Source organism: Mirounga leonina, unplaced genomic scaffold, assembly GCF_011800145.1.
Source record: "Mirounga leonina isolate KUSES-001 unplaced genomic scaffold, KU_Mleo_1.0 Mir_173, whole genome shotgun sequence".
Lineage (NCBI taxonomy): Eukaryota > Metazoa > Chordata > Mammalia > Carnivora > Phocidae > Mirounga > Mirounga leonina.
Genome location: NW_023270447.1, coordinates 47,332,216 through 47,350,274, shown reverse-complemented (window position 1 = coordinate 47,350,274; position 18,059 = coordinate 47,332,216). Strand labels below are relative to the sequence as shown.

Below are 18,059 nucleotides of genomic sequence, written 5' to 3'. Positions count from 1 at the left end.
ACAGGAAAAAATGGAAGGCAATAGTCTTAGCCATGATTATCTTTGGGTGATTTTTGTTCCCTTAACTTTGTTGCTTATATTTTGCTTCCGAATTAGCTACGATGGAAATGAATTTTTTTTTAATAATGGGCTTTTGAAAAATCTGCATCCTGTACTAAAGAATTTTGCTGCCAATCCCCTTATGTTCTGCTGAGAGACAGGGTTCAGAAGAATTCTCTGTGACAGGGAGAGAAAGGGCCATAGTATCAGTGATGCGTCAGGAACGTGGAGGCTCAAGAAAGGAAGCCAAAGACCCAGGAGCTTTAGGTCCTTGTTTTTCTCCCCCACAGGATAAGTGGCAACTCCTGAGGGCCTTCCCAGAGCAGCCTGGGCAATGTTGATATCCATGGTACCTAGGCTTGAAGGGAACTAAAGTTGCTACACTCTGGCCCACCCTGGCCCCTTCCCGAATCCCCTCTGAAAACCTCCCAGTAGGCTTCTAGACTTACAATACACCTAGCAGTAAGGAGTTCACACATTTGAGCCAGCCATCCCTGCCCCCTTGCTGGTGCTCAATTAAAGAGTTCTGCCAAAATGTATTCCTCTCCTGGCCGTGGTCCTGGTTCACCCCAAATAAGGCTAATTCTTCACATGACACCCTCTATTACTCCATGTGAATCCTCTCTAGATTTGGGTTCACAAGACCAGAAATGCTGTCTGTTTGGCTGCTGGGTGTACCAGCAACATGTCACATGGAGCAAGTACTCAGTAAATGTAGAACGAATGAACACGTGAATGAATGAATGAATGAATATGGTCCGTGAGTCTTGTTTTCTCCAGGCCAGATATCCCCAGTTCCTTCAACAAGTCTCCTCTGATGTGGTTCCTGGACCCCTCACCACTTTCTTTTGGATATCATCCGACATGGCACTGCTCCTATTTGAATGTAGAGCTCAGCGATCTGCACAATGGCCCCAGGACCGTGTGAGTGGTGCATAAGTCACAGGAACCGTAACTTCCCTCATTTAGAATAATCTGTCTTTACGATGCAGCTCAAGATCTTAATAGGTGTTGACAAACCCAATTATGTTAAAAAAAAAATCTGGGCTATGTTTTTAGGGTTTAGGGCCATGGTTATGAATCCCAGCAGCACTGGGGTCCCTATTTTGACCATTCAAGACACCGCGCAATGTAGCAGAAAAGGCATAAGACCAGGAGTTGAAAGACCTGGACTCTGACCATTGCAGTAGTTCTAGCTAAGGCTGGGTACCAGGCTCACTCTGGGTCAGGCATGGTGTTAAGTGCCTCACACATGGATTTGCATTCCATCCCTGTTGAAAAACATAGATGCTATTTTTATCCATGTTTTACAAATAGGGGGATTGAGGCTTAGGGAGGCCAAGCAACTTGACTAAGCTTGTCTCCATTGTTTAATTGCCAAGGAATCTTGAGCTGGTCACTCAGGCTCTGTGCTTCATTTTCCTTATCTGTCAAATGAAAATAATACCTACCTTGGAGTGTTATGGGGAGGATTTATTGAAAGGATGCAGTGAAAGTAACTATTAAAACCCACAGATTTGCAATACATTATTATAAAGGCTCTGACTTTCCAGCACACAGTCTGGAGACCTAGACTCCAATTTCCTCTCCTTGTCTGTGCATTCCACATTGCTGTCAGTTGAGGTAACAAATGTTTTCTTCCTTTCTCGAATCCTGGCCTTTTTGTAGATTAAGAGTAATTACTCCCAAATGGATACATGAAAGCCCAATTTATGCCTAACATACATCAAGCCATCCATAAATATGCATTTGTATTTTATTTATTATTCTTCATGAAATCTATTTCAAGTGAAAACAAACAAATCCGCTCTTCCCAAGTGTTAAATGATCTCAGCCCCAGAGGCATCTTTCTGCATTACTCTTCCAACAGAGGGCGCTGTTTCTCTATAAAGCGGGTGATCTTTCAAACAGGGTCCTCAGATTTTGGAGGGGGTACATTTTCCCAGGGACCCAAGAAATAAATGCATAGCAAAGTACTGGGAATGAAAAATAGGAAAGATGCCATTTGGGTCTACTTCCCAAAGAGAATTTTCAGTTAGTGCAGAAATGCCAATGCTTGTGTTCATAATATTGGGTCAGTTCCCCTCATTTAGAAATCATAGAATGTGATTAGAGCCTTATAGACCATTTAGCCCACAGATCACAAAGAAATAGCCTGTGGGCTAAATTCAGCCTACATTCATGTTTTCTTCCCCTGTATCATCATCATTATTATATTATTAGACTAATATTAGTTTAAGCAGGATATTGAAAATAAAATAAATATTTCTTAGCATTTCTTTGAAAACGAATCAGAAACTCTCATAACCCTGTGCCCACAGGCCACCATGATGACAACTGGCTGGAGTTCAAAAAATTCCATCTTTTTTGGACAGGAAAGGTTTTTCTCCTTCCCTGTAGTTCCCATCCAGCCTGCCCTATGGGTTTACATCATCATTCTAGACCCAAAAGTACTTGAGTTTACAACCTGCAGATTCTGGTCCAACATCTTCATGTTACAGATGATAAAAATGAAGCCCAGAAACAGGAAGGCCCGTGCTCAAGATCACACCACAAGGAGGTCCCAAGACCAGGCTAGATACCAGGCTTCCCAATGGGGTTTCTTAAAAATGAAGATTAGTCTTGACATTTGCCCATGCCTTAGTAAGCAGGAAGCTTCAGCCCTTGACTCCTCTGGCAGGAGGCTGGGGCTCCCCAGCAGGTGGGAGGGACCACAAGGAGGTTCCAGACAGTATAAGATGCAAAGTGGAGGAGGGCAGAAAGAGAGAGGGGAGGCTCACTTTTGCTTCTCAGACTCCTGATTTCTTCTGCAGATGGGACAGGACTTGGAGAGCAGAGTCAAAAAGACTTAGTTCCTCAAAATGTCTGGGCCTCTGTCTCCTCATCTGTAAAATGGAAGCACTATTACTTTGTGGAGGTTGCAAAAAAATTATTCATTCTATGAGTAAAGCGTCTGTGATCCCTTTAATTATTGCCTGCCTACTAGATGGCAAGTACTGAGGGCACAGCTATGCCTGGAACTGGGGGGTGGGGGGAGGAGTCCTCAGGAAATGGGAGCAGTTATTGAGGAAAAACAGGAGAGACAGGATTTCTGTTACTCAATGCCTACGCTACGCCTTTGGCCTCAAGCCCTCCATGTTCCATTAGCTCTTTTCCTAAACCGCTGGTCCTCACCTTGGCTGCATATTAAAATGCCCTGGGGTGCTTTTATAAATCTTGATACCCAGGCTGCCTCCCAGACGAAGTGAGTCAGAATCCCTCGGGGTGAGATCCAGTCATCAGTGCTCTTTAAAGTGACTCGTGTCACTCCAGCGTGCAGCCCAGGTGAGGACCACTGTCCTAAATCCTCTCCGTACCCTGCCACAGGTCCAACCCTCTTCCTGAACTAAGAACCACCCTTGGTATGCATGTCCCTTCCTCCAGCCCTACCTTTGCCCTTGGACTCTGGACAGATTCATTAAACCCCTCTGAGCCTTCTTTTTCTTATCAGAATAACAGAGCTGTCAAGGAGACACTTGGTAGCCTACCAGCATCCAGGACCTCCGATTCCTCTCCAAGAAGAAGGCTGAATTTGGAAGCGGACGAGCTCCGGGGGTAGGACTGGTTGGCCTCAGGGTTATTCAGTCATCCTTGTTTTGGAATGATGGGTTTAGGGATGAGACTGTGGACCCAAATCTGTTAGGTAAGATGTGAGAGGAGGCTTCTAGGAAAAGCTTTCCTGCTCCTGAAAAAGAACAAGAAGGGTGCTGTGTGGTGTCTTGATTTGACACTTGAAGCTGCGGCCACTATCTCATGACCAGGTGGAGGATTAAGGCAGCACAGGGGCACAACATTTAAAGATGCATTTTAACTGGAGTTTTTGGAAGATTAAGTCAGAAGGATGATGAGTAGAGAGCTAATATTTGCTGAGTCCCTATCATGTTCCAGATGGTCTATTAAGTCTAGTATGATTTGTACTCGCTTGTGTAAGTCTGACTGCCATGGTCTGGCATTATAGAGTACTCAGCCTATGGAGTTAGATCTGTTGATTTTAATTTTAGCTCCATTTTTTAGGCAAATGATTTAAACTCACTAAACCTCAGTTTTCTTATCTGTGAAATGGGAATAATGGAATCTACACATCATGGGATTGTTGGCAGGATTACATCAATGAATTAAAAAAATGAAATAATGCATGTAAATAATCTAGCCTACCATTAAGACTCCACAAAAGCCAGGTGTTACATTTTTTTAAAACTAAACTCTCGAAAGCAGGTTATTACTATTATTACTGTTCTCATCATCCACTCTACATAGGAGTAAAATGAGAATTGCAAAGCCCACTGACTTGCTTAAGATCCCACAGTATGTAAGTGGCAAAGCTGAGGTTTAAACCCAAGAATTCTTATCCTGAATCTGTTGCTTGTGCCTTTCCTCTGGTCTCTGCTTGCCATGCTCCGTTGAGGAAATCCCAACATTCTCCTGCCCCAGCGAAAAGTGCCTGGGGGATTCTTCCAGAAACACAGGTTTGCAAGCAAACCAGGTGAAAAGGAGAAGCTGAGCCTGAGGCGTGCGTGTGACTGAGTAGGCGAGGAGCCCTTCAGCACGACACTTACTAGGTTTGCGAATAACAAAGGATCATAGGACCATAGACTATCAGGGTTCAAAGAATCCTTTAAAGATCAGATAACCCAACTCCACCCCATGTTGGAATTCCTAGTTGCTCACCCCTTGAGATGGGTGCTTCCTACTTTCCAGAGTGGGGCTGTTTTAATTCTTAAAAAGTTCTACCATTTGTTGAGACAACTCTTATGTCCGTTGGACTTCTACTGATTGTTTTAAAACTCATTCTTTCGCTATGTGGCAGACCACCCTTTGGAAAGGTGGTGATGACAGCTCATTCACCTGAGTCTTCTCCACACCTCCAAGCTCCCCTCCCCCAGCTTTCTCAACTGATCCTCTAACGGTTCCAGTTGTTTCCAGTCCCACTACCATCCTGACCCCTCTTTTTATTTTTTTTTTTAAGATTTTATTTATTTGAGAGAGAGAGAGTGAGCACAAAGGCAGCAGGAGAAGGAGAAGCAGACTCCCCGCTGAGCAGGAAGCCTGATGCGGGACTCGATCCCAGGACCCTGAGATCATGACCTGAGCCAAAGGCAGACACTTAACCGATTGAGCCACCCAGGCACCCCCGACCCCTCTTTTGGTATAGGGAGACAGAAGTGAAATCAAATATCCAGGGAATGATTATCTAAGAGTCAGAGCTGTTCAACAATGGATCAGTGGTTGATCAGCAACATTATTGCTTGTATGTAAATTAGACCTAAAAAATCATTGGGTGAGGGGGGAACAATGACCTCATCTATTGTTTTTGTTTGTCCACCATCCATACTACCTCCTATGGGACTAGGATTAAAATTCACTTGGGTGAATGATCAAAGTCCTCCGGGTACAGTCTGGCTAGGACAGTTAGCAAGGTGCCCTACTCCCCTCTAGCTGGGGCAGACACACGGCCCTCGCTGGGCTGACCACAGCTTCTCTTCCTAACTGAGCATGTGAGTGGCTGGAGCACCGGTTGTCACAGGGGCTCTTGGACAAGCCGGTGCGTAGTTCCTGCAAAACCCCTGGAGAAGCTCGCTTCCTCTTCCTGTCTTACTAAGCCTATTTGCCCACTTTCCTTTTGAAATTTTGAATTCCCTTGTGTTTTCCAAAAAACTCCTTCCTGGCGTATATTAGCCAGATGCAGTTTCTGTTGCTTACAAGTAAAGACCCCTGGTTTATGTGGTAATGGAATCGGGGGATAAATAATATTATGGAATACTAATTAAAAAGTCTCAAAACATAAATAAAGAGAAAAATAAAGATAGCATTTACTTTACTCTATATTATTATACTTATTGTACATGCTGTCTTTATTCTATATGGTATATATGTATGACAAATATTTTTTATCTTACTTTTTTTAAAAAATTAAGTTTTTATGGTAAGATAATAGGTGCCCATTGTAGAAAATTGGGGGAAAAAAAACCTGAGAAAAATCACATATTACATATTACCTATATAAAATCATTGCTTGGCCGCCAAAAGTGTGAGTCTATGCCTGAGGGCAGAACTTAGGCCACTCCACGCCAGCCCGCTTTCTTGGTTACCTTTTGGTGTGTTTTTATTTCACTGGGAATGTCGGCCAGTGCTTATTTTCACAGCCAAATTAATTAATGAGAAAATCCTCAGACTTTCCATCTATCACTTCCAAACACCCACTTTTGATGAGTCATTTGCCATTTGAACAATATAGGATAATTTTCAAATTAATTAAAGCGAGACAACAATACGGCCCATTTCTTACTCAAGTATCTCCAAGGGATTCTGACTTCATTAATCTTGGGACCACCGCTCTCAAACAGAGGAAGGACATTAATCATGTCTCTCCGGTGGGGGAGGGGCAGGACCCAGAGAGTGAGCTGCTTGTCGGGTATAGAGAGGGGCTAGGGTAATTGGGACTATCTCCAGCTTGGAATCTTTCTCATTTTTTTTTTTTTTTCTCTACCAGATAATCATCAGCCATATCTATGTATTTAGTGGATATCTATTGTGTGCTAATTGTTTTGCCAGTAGGTAAGGGAATGTGAAACACAGACAACTCTGGGATCTAGTTCCCATCCCCCTTCAGCCCAAGGAGCAAAAAGACACAGATGCGTAAGGAACTAGGCAGCGAGATAAGACCGTGGTGTCCGTTAAGTATAAAGCAGCTGCTGTTTCTTTTCTGGATATAGTGTAAAACCAAGTTTCTTAGCATTTGTACCTTTTCTCTGCTTCTGCGAGTATTTTTAGGATCTGCTGTGCTCTAGCCACTTTCACATGTTAGCTCTTCTCTCAAGTGCTCACAGCAACCCAGTGGAGGAGGCACTCCCATTTCCATCCTGCAGAGGAGGGCGTGGAGGTGGCCCAGCCGGGAGCCCTCTCCCTCTGCCCATGGTCTTCCTGTGTGCTACCGTGTCCTAACCTCCAGCATGCTCAGGTGTCCCGGGCCTCTCTCTCAGGCCAGCTCTGTCTCCCTCTCCTGAACTTGAGAGTCGTACCCAAGTCCCAGCGGGCATCCCCACCTAGAGGTCCTGCAGGCGGGGGGGGGGGGGGGGGGGGCTCAGTATGCCTCAGAGCAAAGCTGTCTCATTTCGTCCCCCAAACCTATTCTGCCTCTTTCCTTTCAAAGTCCCAGCAAATGGTGCGGTCCGCTGACACCCTAGCGGGAGTGCTGAGAATCAGCCTGGATGCCTTCCTCTCCTGCACGTCCTTCTCCGGTTCAATCAGCCATCATTTCTACTTCTTTCAACTGTTTCAAAATCTTCCCTGTCTCCATCTCCAGGGAGATGGCTCAGGCTCTCCCCCTTTATCTGCTCCTTACCACGCCATCCAGCCTGTCTCTTCCTCTCCAAGCCGCACCCCTCTCTGACCCATCTCCCATGCGTCAGCCAACAGGATTTTCATAAATGCTTATGGTCATGCTATTCACCTGCTTAAAAATCGCTCAGTGGCTCTGCAGTGCCTGAGTACAAAAGCCGAACTTCTCTGCATATCACGAAGGTCTCTCAGGGTCTGTTTCCAGTCCACCTCCCACCTTCATGCTTTTGCCCTATTTTTTTCTGTCTAGAGATTTGTCCCCTCCCTTCATCACCTAACAAACTCCCGTTCATCTGCCAAGATCTAGCTCAGATACTATCTCTACTACAGGAAGACTTCCCTGACCTGTGAGATGGAAAAAAATCTTGGGACGGGGGAGAATGAGATGAGGTATTTATTTCTCGGACACCTTCCCTGTACCGTCACCCTGGCTATGACTCTCAGCTGTCCGACACTACACCTTTCAAGGTGATCTTCCCTCTACAACTCTTCCCTTCCAGGTTCCTATAGCTAATGTCCTCCCCTCTTGTTTTGGACCTGGGTTTCTAACAGCACCACCACCGCTAGTGTTGGGTTCCCGCACAGTCCCTGTGAGTGCCCGACATCCTGCCCACATCCCTGCACACAAAGAATCCCTTTGTGAATAAACTCTCCTCAGATTAGCCTAATTTGGGCATCCCCCCTGTTTCCTACGGGGGCCCTGTCTGACCCAGCAATACTTTGCGAATTTCAGAATCACGTTTCCCTCTGTTATCATTTCCAACTATATTATCTTCACGTCTGATTGATCTTTTATTGGACTTGGTTTGTAACTCTTCAGCTTAAAGCTGGCGGTAAAACAGCTTTTCTATCCTATTTGTCGAGAGAATGAAAAGACTATACAAATTCCCAACTTTTATTTCCAGTGTATAGAACTTACCATAGGAATTGCAAAAAATCGTGTGTGTGTGTCTCTCTCTGTTAGACTGTAAGCTCCGTCCCCAAGGCATAGCTCTGTGTCAGAATATAGTAGACACCCAGTAAATAGTCAGTTAATGAATAAACCACTAGCAAGCACTGAATAAATATCCATAGAATACATGAATGGGATAAGAATTGGTGCCCCAGATTTGAAAGCCTTAGGGACTGCTCTTATTAATAAGTGAGACCCCTTTCCTCTTTTGTCCCCATGCCAGGATACTGGAGTGTTATTTTGCCAGACTTGGGAATTTCCTGAAAGGAGTTAAAAATATCTTTAGTACCCAGAGCACCTCAGGACCGAGTACTCGGAGAAAGCACATTGCTGGGGTAGAACCACTAGCCAAACCCTCACCCTCATCTTCCCTCCCACCCCCCTCATTGCACCCCTTCAGATCTGACAACTCTGTAGGAAACCAATTTGCTGTTAATCACAAGGGAGTTTTATTTACTCTGTTGAAAGAATTGAAAAGCAGTCATTTTTATTAGTACCACAGCTGGTTCTTCCATCGTGGAAGAAATACAATTATGCGTCTTCCTATGGCTGAATGCAGACAGCTACAACCTCATTATTCATTCTGGTAGGAAGCAGGCCTTTATAATGAGCAGGGGAAAAAAATGCACTGACCCCTCATTTATAAAGGGAACAAATCTTAGTTTCTGGAATGACATCGCCACTGCCACCATAGAAAGAAAGGCTTTTTATTTTATTTTTTATTTATTTTTTGGTTACATAATAGGGAGCGATAGCTTGAGAGGCCTAGTTGAGGCAGTCATTGTGGTAGAGTGGAAAGAGGGTAGGCTCTGGCTGCAGGCCAGCCTGGGTTCAAACCTTGGATCTGCATCTTATCAGCTCTCGAGAGAGGGCATGTTAATTCTTCTGAGCCTCTTTTTTCTTATCTGTAAATTGGAAATACAGGTCTCCCCTGCTTTTCCAAAGTGTGTGTCATGCCACTTTTTCTTCGTGGAAGATCTACATTGGTGCTGTAGAAACCCAAAGAGGAACGGAACATAGTAAATAAATAAATAAGTAAATAAGTAAGTAAGTAAATAAATAAATAAATAATAAAATAAATATATCTTTTAAAAAAAGGCAAAGAGCAAAAACAGCGTTCAGCGCGCGTCTTGCAGCGGGCACCTCCAACAGCCGGAGTGGCGCCACCAGGCGCTTTCCCTGGGAACTACACTCAGGACCAGCAAGCCGCCGGGGCTTTCAACTGTGTGGGTGAACACGGTTAGCTGCGGAAACCCGTAGTCATAGAACAGCTGTCCAGGGTGGGAGTAAGGATTACAGATTAAATTCGCACACAGACTGTACAGCACCCATCTTGAGGGGATCTGGCCCCTGCCTCCTTTCCAACTGCATCTCCCACCCCACGAAGCTGGCACCTCTGCGGCGGTCATACTGACCTGTTACCAGTTCCCCGGAACGTGCCATCCTCCCCCATGCCTCTCTGACTTGGCACGTGTGTCCTCTCTGCCTGAGTCACATGCCCTCACTTCCCTTGTTCCTCTGGCAAACTTCTTTCCTTAAAAGTGACGGTTCCTCTGTGAAGCCTGTGCCTCAGTTCCTCCCCTAGACAGAGGCGGCGCCCCTCTCTGTTTCCAACATCCTCCGGAGGACGTCGCCATACACCGCGAGGGACTTGTCCGCTTTCGTGTTTGTTCCAAGTTGCAGTCTGTAAGCTCCTTGAAGAGCAAGAACCACGGGCTTTCCCTCCTGTGTGCTGGCACAGGGCCCACCAGAACTCGTGGTCCATAAATGACTTACTGAATATACAGGAAGACTTAAGTATAGCACTTCTCGCTTTGCATGGATGCGGCAGACACTGTTGATCCGTTCAATTTATACCCCGTTTAACCTTCCCAGCTTTCCTGCTTCCACCATAGAGACACCCCAGCCTTTAGGGAATTTGGGAGAGCCCTGCCACCCAGTTTGAGCCAAAGAGAAATTGGAGGAAGTCTATGAGGGTTACTTGTTACTTGTTCTTCGAAATCCTAACTAGATCTTGGTACAGAGGATTCAACTCTCAAAGCTGATTTGCCTTATGCAGCCTCATCCCTTGACGTGTGAGCAAAGTATGGCCTTTGGAATCAGACAAACGAGTTTGTTTCCCACAACCAACGTGACGTGAGGGTTCCAAATACTAACCTGCGTTCAAGTGCTTTTAAAGTGTTTGTCTTTGGGCAATTATCTAATCATCCAGTTTCTCAGTTTCTTCATCTGTAAAGCCAAGGTAGTAATAGCACCCGCCTCATAGGGTTCAATAGGTTAATGAATATAAAGTACTCAGAATAAAGACTGACCCAGACTTAGGGCTGTGTTCGTGTCGGCACTATTTTTATTATTAATACGGGTTGTGCAACCTTCGGCAATTTCACATGCTTTCCGAGACTCGGTGGGGGAATCTATAAAATGGGCGTGTTAGAAAGGCCCGCCTTGCAGGTTGTGGTGAGGATACCAATTCACGTGCGTGGAGCACTGGAGGCGGCCCTTGGGGTGAGACCACAGCTGTGCGCAGAGGAAAGACAGACAGTACTGAGCTCTGAGAGCTGGCACATCGGGGCTCTTACCTCTGCTCCCTGTTACTCTCCTCCCTTCCTACCACAGCAGAAGAGCCATCCCTCCTCCCGGGTGAGGCCAATCGCTGCCTGGAGCTCTGGGCTCCCTCCTCTCCTGCTTTCTCAGAGACCCTGTGCTAGTGCTTTGGCCCCTCCCCTCAGCCGTTTCCTTTCCACTGGCTTCTCCCCGAAAGCATGTAAACGGGCTTCAGTCTCTTCCTTAGAACAAACTTGACTGTACGCACACGCGCGCACGCACAACCACACACAATCAGCTTAAACCCCAGCCGTCCCCGTAGTGCCTTTCCTTCTCTTTCCATCCTCCCCCAGGCAAACTCCTTGCAGTATTTCTCTGCACAGCCTGGTTCTACCTCCTCGCCCCCCAACTCACTACTACTGTTGGTGGTGCAGCCTGTAAGGAGGAGGATGACTATCTGGAGTCTGCAGGAAGCAAGGTCAAAGACACGAGGTCAGGAGTTGTTTTCATCCTGAAAAGGGGGCCTAGAGAGAGGGTAGAGAGGGAAGGGGAGATGATCGGAACTCTGGTGAACCGAGAATGGAACCGTCCTGGCCCCTGTTGGCCTTGACTACCTCGTGTGCAATCCAGGCTCACGGATGTGGGGCGAACCCGCAGTCCTCAAGGCTTGTGACACGTGCGGTGGGGCTGCCTCCCACGCTCCGAGCCCTCTACCTGGCAGCACCTGACTTCTAATCTAGCCTGGCCCACCCTGTGCCAGGTCTTCTGTGACCTTCCTCACCCACGGCTTCCATGAAGTCTAAGCAGTGCCAAGAAGAGAAGAAGGTCGAGAAAGTAAAACATACTATGTGGACGCAAGTTCTAATGTTTTTCCTGTCCTTTTTTTCTTTCTCCTTCTTCCTAATCATCCATAATCATAAGAGGCCGGGGGCAGGTGCTGCCCACCTTATTCTAATGTTGCCCACCTGGGAAATCATGCAGGGACGTGAAATGCCCTACCCAACAGCCCTAAAAGATTATAGCTCGGGGCACCTGGGTGGCTCAGTCGTTAAGCGTCTGCCTTCGGCTCAGGTCATGATCCCAGGGTCCTGGGATCAAGCCCCGCATCGGGCTCCCTGCTCGGGGGGAAGCCTGCTTCTCCCTCTCCCACTCCCCCTGCTTGTGTTCCCTCTCTCGTTGTGTCTCTCTCTGTCAAATAAATAAAAATAAAATCTTAAAAAAAAAATTAAAAAAAAAAAGATTATAGCTCATGTTTGGGAAGCAAGCGCTATAAGTCTCTGCCACATCCTGGAGCTCAGTGGAATTTCTTCACAAATTTATGAGTTAAGGGCCCTTGCCAACCCCATTTACAGATAAAGAGACTGAGGTTCAAAGAGGATCCAGGTCAGCAGCAGCTACATGTGCAGGGCATGGCCAGGCAAAGCACTTTGGCCTCAGAGCCATAAGCTCATACACAGGTGCTAGGATGAGTCTCACAGGTGAAAAGCATAGAATTTAGTAGGATAGGCTGGCTCTGCTACTTACTGATAAGATGGGTGAACTTGGGTGACCTTAAACTCTCTGGGCTTCAGTTTATCATCTATAAACTATGGGGGCTAGACTGAATGAGCTGGAAGGCCCATTCCAACCTGAACTTTCTTTGGCCTAGTAATCGCTAGGCATCTCCTCAGTAGGCCCAACTTTTAGTAAGTTCTCTATATTGGAACAACAGAAAACAAGTTATTTCAGTTTTAGGAGTGGAAATAAAGTGGGTGGAGAAAGGACTAGATGGACTGCAACTGCCATTCTGTTCCCTTTCTGCTAGGTGGTTCTTGTGGGCTAACCCTTTCCAGATTATTCTCAGTTTTAAAGCCCGAGGTTTGAGAATCAGATACAGACCCAGATCCAGTCCCGGCAGCAGTATTTACCAGCTGTATGACCCTGAGCAGTTCATCAACATTTCTGAGCCTCAGTTCCCTCATCTGTAAAACTGGGTGCTCCCCGGACTGTTGAGAAGATAAAGCAGGGAAGAGTGTGGGAAGTTGCTTGACACATAGTAGGTGCTCAATAAATTATTTGTTTCAGTTTTTTTTCTTTTTTATTAATCCATTGCACGATAAAGTGACAAATGGAAGACCCTAGAAAAATGTGTACAGGTTTTAGATCTGGGATTTGCAAAAATTGCAAAGTACTTACTTTACCTCCCAGAGCCATTGTGCTCCTGTGAAAATACGATGTTCTGTCAAGTTTTCTGGTGTCCCGAACAATTGCACAAACGAGCTCAGTGGAGGTAGGCGGAATCAGGGTGTGTTTTCAGCAACAAGTGAGGCGAGGCACTGAGCGGGTGGTTTTGAGCAGGAGGCCCGGGGAGTGACAGTGGAGGGGGAGCAATGCCGAAATGATAATATTAGAGTGCACAGAATAATTCACAGCTGCTGGGTCACGCAACTTGAGAAGTGCCTTGGAACAGTCAACCCTTCCATGTTGTTGCTAAGAGACGGGGAGATGGGGAGGTAATCATGCTTCTAATGAAAGAGAGGGGGAAAAAATGAAGAGAGACAAACTTCAGATTTTGGAAATGATTTTATGGACTCCTATTCAGTGAATGCTGGTGACTTTGAAGATATTTATCTTATAAAAGAAACAAGGGTTGAGTCCATATATGGCTGCAGGCCCCGGGGAGACCACTGTTGACAAAGTCCCGGATCTCATGGAGCTTCCATTGGGTTCAGCCATCTTTGTAGCTGAGGGGCACTGGAGGCCCTGAGAGGGGAGTGATCTGCCTGAGGCCCCAAGGCAACCAACTGGCAAAGCTGATCTTAGGATCTGGGCTTCCGAGATCCCACACCAGGATGTTTTCCATCCACTACATTTCACAAAAGAAATTCATCTGTAGCAGATTCTAATGTTAGCTGAGAGTTGGTACTTCGGCTAGAAAAACAGAGGTCCTCACTAGAGAAATGTATGGAAATGAGTCCAAACATGATTTCCCTCATTTCAAATGTCCCACTGAGAAATTTTATATTTATTCAGAGTCCCAGTCCTGCATTATTACATGCAGCTGAATGAGACTACAGGGCATGGCTGCGGGTGGGGGGATAGAAGGAGGTGGAAGATTTGGGTATCTCATCACTGCTGAAAATTAGCAAGACACAGAAGTCCAGAGGACTGGGCCCAGAACAAGATTCTGTCCCTTCCTACCCATACCTTTTGCTTCTCTGGGCTTCCTTTTTCCCACTTTGTAGAATGATCTCAAAATTCTACTCTAGCTCTAATTTTATAATAAACCACCCAAGTGCCATGCAGGCCTGAAGGACCCCAAATGTAACTTCAAAATGGTTTGAGGATGCACCTTGAGCATGAACTGCCTCTCGTCTGTGCTTCCATAGTCCTGCAGGAGGGGACTGCCACGGTGCACGGCCCACTGTGCCTAGTGAGGCTGTCCCTGTCCCTGCCTCCCAAAATGCTTGTGCTCCTAGGGTGCAAGGACTGTGTCCCACTCGCCTCTGCATCTCCCCCCAGTACCTATCAACCACCTGGCAATGGTGGGCATTTCATATGTTTGTAGAAGGACCTTTAATTGAGAAGAGGCAGGATTGGAAAGGGATTTCAAAAAAAGCTGCCATAAAGGAGAAGCTCTTCAAAAGGTTGCCGTGACAGAGACTTAGACTGAGGCCAGAGCTAGTAAGTGTCAGGGCTCCAGTTCAAACCCAGGACTGCCTGACTCCTAAGCCTGTGTTGTTACCCCTACACCATCCTTCCACACGTTCGCTTGTTTATTCAAGATGGCGGTGTCATCACCACCTGAGGTTAAGGCATAGACTGTGCCCAGACAGGACAGAACATGAAGCACACTCGTCCCAGCTAATCCTTACTCATTCTTCAAAGCCTGGGTCAACTGTCACCTTCTCTATAATTTCCCCCAGCCCTTTGGGCAGAATTAGTTGTTCTTGTTTTTCTTACTGCTGTAACTTTTTCTGCCTAGGACACCCATCAGTCTCACTGCAGGATGACTCCCTTTGGAGGCCTTTTTTCTCCACCAGGCCATGACTACTTTGATGGCAGGGACTGTGTCTTATTTATCCCTCTGCCCCCAAGCTTGTTACTGAGCAATCAACACATGTTTATGGAGTGACGGAATAAATAAAGAATGAATGAATGAATGAGAAAACTATATTTCTTAGGGTCAAGATGGGAAATGCACCCAAGAGCCTCTCCTGAACAACTTCTTCAGGCAATCACAGTTAAACATTAAGGTGATAGAGGTTATTGGTGACTTACTCAAGGTCACATAGTTAAAAAGCAACACATCTAGGACTTCTGCCCTCTTTCTCTTTTTTTTCTTCCATTCAGCACCTCATAAGGTCCTCTGGCTCCAAGCTATGGCATTGCACACAGGTGGTTTTCAATAAAAATCTATGAGAAGGAAATGAATTTTGAAGGAGCTAAGAGGGTGGGAGTCTGACAGATGTGGGTTCTAATGCCACTGGACAACTGACTGCTGGTGTGGTCTGTGGCAACTTGATCTCTCTGAAGCTCAGTTTGTGTAAAGTGCAAGAGACAACACCTCCAACAGCCCCCTTGCAGGCTCTTTCTATGGGAATCATTGGAAGGCATTATGATTAACCCAAATGAGAGGTAGGATGGAAGTTTCGGACACACCAAGTCTCTCACTGTCCTGCTTGATTTGCTTTGGAGCAATGGGTTCTTTTCCTTCCTTTTGTCTTTTGTTTTTGTTTTTTGTTTTTGTTTTTTTAAAGATTTTATTTATTTATTTGAGAGAGAGAGAGAGAGAGAGAGAGCACGAGAGGGGGGAGCAGGAGAGGGAGAAGCAGACTCCCCGCTGAGCAGGGAGCCCGATGCGGGACTCGATCCCGGGACTCCAGGATCATGACCTGAGCTGAAGGCAGTCGCCCAACCGACTGAGCCACCCAGGCGCCCCTGCTTTTGTCTTCTGAAGGGCCGCGTTTGGCTGGATAACACGCAGCCTTCTGCCCGTAGGGCGTGCGTTTGCCTTTTCCACCATATACCTGTGGTATGTGGTTTCCAGCCTACTGAATAGCCAAGCCCATTCCTCACACCAGTCAGTTTGGGCTGGTTTGTATTTCTGCTCTTTGTGCTGCCGGAGTCCGAGGTAAGGCTGGGTCCTTGCTGCTTTCCAACGCACGTCTGCGGCCGGTCAGCACCACAGACCCTTCTCGGGGCTGGCAAGGATTTCAGGCAACAGAGCCTGCGTGGGGAAATGGCTTCCGGCGTGAGGTGGCTGTGAGTCACAGACCTCACGGATACGCTGGGTAGGGAGCTGGCATATGCTGTCGGCAGATGCCCCTCAGAGACTCCGGTTGTTTGGCGGCCTGGAGAGAAGCCGGCAGTTACGGGGCCCGAGCGCAGCACCTCTGCTTTGTGAAGAGGAAGCTGTGGAGTCGTGGGCTCCACCACGTGCACGGTGGCTGTGTCCAGACCTGAATGCCCCTCTCATGACTCACCGGAAGTGAGTTCGAACACTTCACACAGGAAGATGACTCGCTCCTCCAGCAAGATGCGGAAAGCCTGAGGAAATGATTTGAAGTGCTTGAATATTCTCTTTCTGAGTCCGCTTTTCCTCTCTTGAATCCCTCCCCGGGAGCCTTTATGTGCAAACTGATCCAGTTGTGGCATCCTTTGCACACCTTGGAGGAACTTTAGTTAGTACTTGCGCCAGTTACGAGACTTCAGCAGCAGCTCCGGCTCCCTTCATGCTCCTGCAACATTGCTGTGGAGAGGGCAGGTTTGTCAGAGCCGTGGGAAATAACACCATGAGCCTGTTGCTCTTACAACTGGAAATGAAGAAACATAGTAAAAAATAAGAGCGCACAGTTGTCATGCGTCAGGCTTGAGTACGGGGCATTGCGGGTCCCTAACATGCCTGCCGGAGCAGGTGGACAGAAGTGGGAGAAGGCGGGATGGGGCACTGATGTCTTCGCCCCTTCCAAGTCAGCTTAGGAGCAGGGCAACTTCAAAGACCCAATGGAGCAGCCAAGAGGGTGGGTCAGTTTGCTTTTCATTCTCAATAGTAGGTGTGCCTGGAGTGGGAACTCCAGAACCCAGCTGGGATTTGTCACCTTTGGGAAAGTTCTGTCCATGCACAGCAGGTGTCCCACTGGCAAGAACAGACTCTAGAACCAGCTCCCAGGGAAAGGAGCTGAGAAAAGTCAGGCATGGTTCCAGGCCGTCAACCAATGTGCTGGGACAACAGCAGGCTCTAAGCTCAGGGAAGGGACACTTAAAGGCTAATCTTATGTGACTGGGGAACACAGCATGGTGTCATGGGGAGTGCATGACTTTGGACTCGAAGAGCTATAGATTTGAATCCCAGTTTCGCTACCTACTAGCTGTGTGATCTTGGGTGGGTCCCTTCACTTCTTGGGGCCATTTGTGAAATAATCCCTAGGGAAGCAGCATAACAACCAAGATTCATTGAAACAATGCAGGTAAAATACTTAGCATTAGGCTCAGAACACAGACAGCCCTCCGTAAATGTTGGCTATTAGTTGGTCCTGGAATGTCAGGTCCTGGTCTGGCTGGCAGTGAAGATGCAGGAAATAGGTCTATGTGGTGTGTGTTTGGGCAATGATGACCGTTTAGGGGATACTCTAGGGTGTCCCATAGTTTTCCAATCAGCTGGATCTTGGTGTCCTGCACGAAGCTAGGAACTGCTTGGTCCTGGCTAAGTTAGCAGATTTCTGGTCTGGTGACATCTTCTAAGCCCTGCTGGATGGGCTGACGAGGCATCTGAGGTGACTTAGAGGTAAACTTTGCTGTACAGGCTTGCTTCAAGGACTGAGATCTGTGAACAGGAGAAGGCAGAGCTGAGGCCGACAGCTTTACAGCTCAGAGAGTGTTTCCCCAAACACTTTCTTCTTTAGTTTGATCTCTACAGCTTGCACCACTAACATTCTCTCTGCATGAGGAGTCAGAGGTCCTGAGAGGCTCCCTGCGCGGGAGTCCGTGCTGGTGCTGGGCTCTGGACAGGAGATAAAGCCATGCCCTATCCATGTGGCTACAGTGCTGTGCTACCTTCCCCAACCCAGTAGGCACAGGAGTCTGCTCTGTAGGCTCTGTACTGGGGTGAGGAGAGGGGAGGCACAATGCATGCCCCTGTTCCTGCCCTTCTATAGATGGTAATAAT

At 46.9% G+C, this 18,059-nt stretch overlaps 1 long non-coding RNA gene across 1 annotated transcript in view; it reads right to left on the bottom strand.

Moving 5' to 3' along the window:
- Positions 1–2,813: 2,813 nt before the first annotated feature.
- Positions 2,814–18,059, bottom strand: part of LOC118019357 — a 40,898-nt gene continuing 25,652 nt past the window's right edge. Inside the window, exons 3-4 of the long non-coding RNA XR_004681665.1 lie at positions 3,567–3,763; positions 2,814–2,924 (exon numbers count right to left, since the gene is read on the bottom strand). This is a non-coding gene — a long non-coding RNA (uncharacterized LOC118019357). The remainder of the gene's footprint in view (positions 2,925–3,566; positions 3,764–18,059) is intronic.